Below are 2340 nucleotides of genomic sequence, written 5' to 3' on the forward strand. Positions count from 1 at the left end.
TATATATATATATATATATATATATATATATTCAGTGTTATACGAATATTTAATGTCTAATATAATGATATGTATATAATTATACAATTAAATATCCAAATAATTATATAATTATGTGTGTATGTGTATGTTTAAATATATAGTTTTATAACGATTCCATTCCAGCAATTAGCTTGGAATCTTACTTTAACTTGTCAACTTACCATTTGCTTGAACCAGAACCTGGATCTGACATCGATTCTTAATGTTTGAATACTTTCAACTAATTACACGTTTACTGGATGACTGATCAGAGTACAATCAATTAAATAACCAATTAATGAACTGCATACTGTCTTTCACTGACACCCTCCTACAAGCTTGTTCTCTCTCTCTCTCTCTCTCTCCCTCTCTCTCTCTCCTCTTTCTCTTTCTCTCTCATTTCATGTCTACGTAAATAAATTAATATCGGCACTGTGGTGCTAAATTGGATGTGGCCAATAGAACATTCGTGAGAATTTGTCTGAGAGTGACACCTGTGTGCATTATAATCAGGCTGTCGATAGACACATGGTGCTGACAGAATCAACCTTTCTGTGATCCTGAGTGCAATCAGGAAAACGTCAGATGCAAACAATGTTTGTATTTCGGCAAGATTTCTCTGGAAGGCACTCTACCATTTTTGTCACGTTAACTCTAACATTCGTGTCTTTCATCCCTGCAGCTGGGTTTGAATTTAGAATTGCGAGACACCAAACGATGACATTTGGAATCCTGTTTCAATTTCTGGTAGCTTTCACCAATTTTATCATGCAGTCTGTGATATTGCATTTCCGATTCGTCTCTGATTCTGATTCCACTCTCGATTTCTGATATATATATATATATATATATATATATATATATATATATATATATATATATATGAATATAGGTAATGTTTCAGTCCTGATGGGTTTCTAGCAGACCTTCTCACCAAGTAATCCTAGTGGGGGTTCCGGTTTAGTCGCGACGACTCAACCATTTAATAAGTTGTACTGGAATCCATGTTACCAGTAGTACTCATGAGAGACCTCACAAGTAACCTAAAACGCATGCGTACATACATACATGCATATATACATACATACATGGATGGATGGATGGATGGATGGATCGATTGACAGACAGACAGACAGACAGACAGACAGATAGATAGATAGATAGATAGATAGATAGATAGATAGATAGATAGGATACTTGCGGTATTAATGGTCATATATGGTAATTTAGTAAAACGATTCCAAGCTTGCAAAATAAAAATGTATTTCAATAAAAATTTGTGCCTATATTCCCGATAAGTTTTCTTATACGATTATTCTGTGAATCTGCCTTCAGCTTCGACGATTGCTTCAATGCAGGATGGGAATTATTGACGTGTCTGTACCAAATGACTCTTCATCATTTCCGAGATTATCTGGATAATGGCTACTTTCAGTGAAGCTATGGTATTGCGAGGATGCCGATTGGTCTCCCCTTCAACAATGCTCCAAACGTAATAGTCCATGAGATTTAAATCTAGTGAATTTCAGGGCCACGAGTTTGGTGCTACATGATCGTAAAAATTGTCTGGCATCTAATCATGGGTGCATGGGATGATGCTGAGGTATGCTGAAACATGTATGGTATTCCATTGTACTTCATTCACTCAGGGCTTAACAACTGTCTCCAGAAACTCAATGTATCCAACAGCATTAATCCTATGACACTTCTAAAATCTTCCCAGTGGCTGGAAATTTAGTGTGTATTACTTTAAAAACACCATAATAATCTGGACGCAACCATCTGTCATTTCTCCTGTTAGACGTTTAGTTTTTAGTGAATTTTGTTTTAATCAGAAGAACAAAAGCATGCCATGTTCATGAGAGTTTTTAACCTTATTAAGTAACCACTTGGCCCGAATCAAATGGCTTTCCTGTGTCTTTGCAGACATGAATTTGTTCCTCCTCAGTACATATGAATTGAATCGAATGTTCTCGTACACCACAGTTTTGATACCACTCTGACGCCAGAAATTCTTTGGCGATGGCTCTGATTGTTTTTCCAGGCACATCATCGATAATATTTCGAAGTCATTGGATGAATTGCAGTGTCTTTTCAGTGTTCGAACGTTTGAAATGTTTTTTTTCTTCTCCCTTTGAAACAGTTGAAACATTCCCGCCATTTCCATCCAAACTTTATATACAGAAGGATGTTACGACATTTAGAAAGTTGGCAATTTCTAAATCTCATTGTATCGCAACATTGTTTGTGTTAGCGTTTTATTTGCTATGGGGTATGTATATATATATATATATATATATATATATATATATATATATA

The sequence above is a fragment of the Octopus bimaculoides genome, chromosome 6 (assembly GCF_001194135.2).
Source record: "Octopus bimaculoides isolate UCB-OBI-ISO-001 chromosome 6, ASM119413v2, whole genome shotgun sequence".
NCBI lineage: Eukaryota > Metazoa > Mollusca > Cephalopoda > Octopoda > Octopodidae > Octopus > Octopus bimaculoides.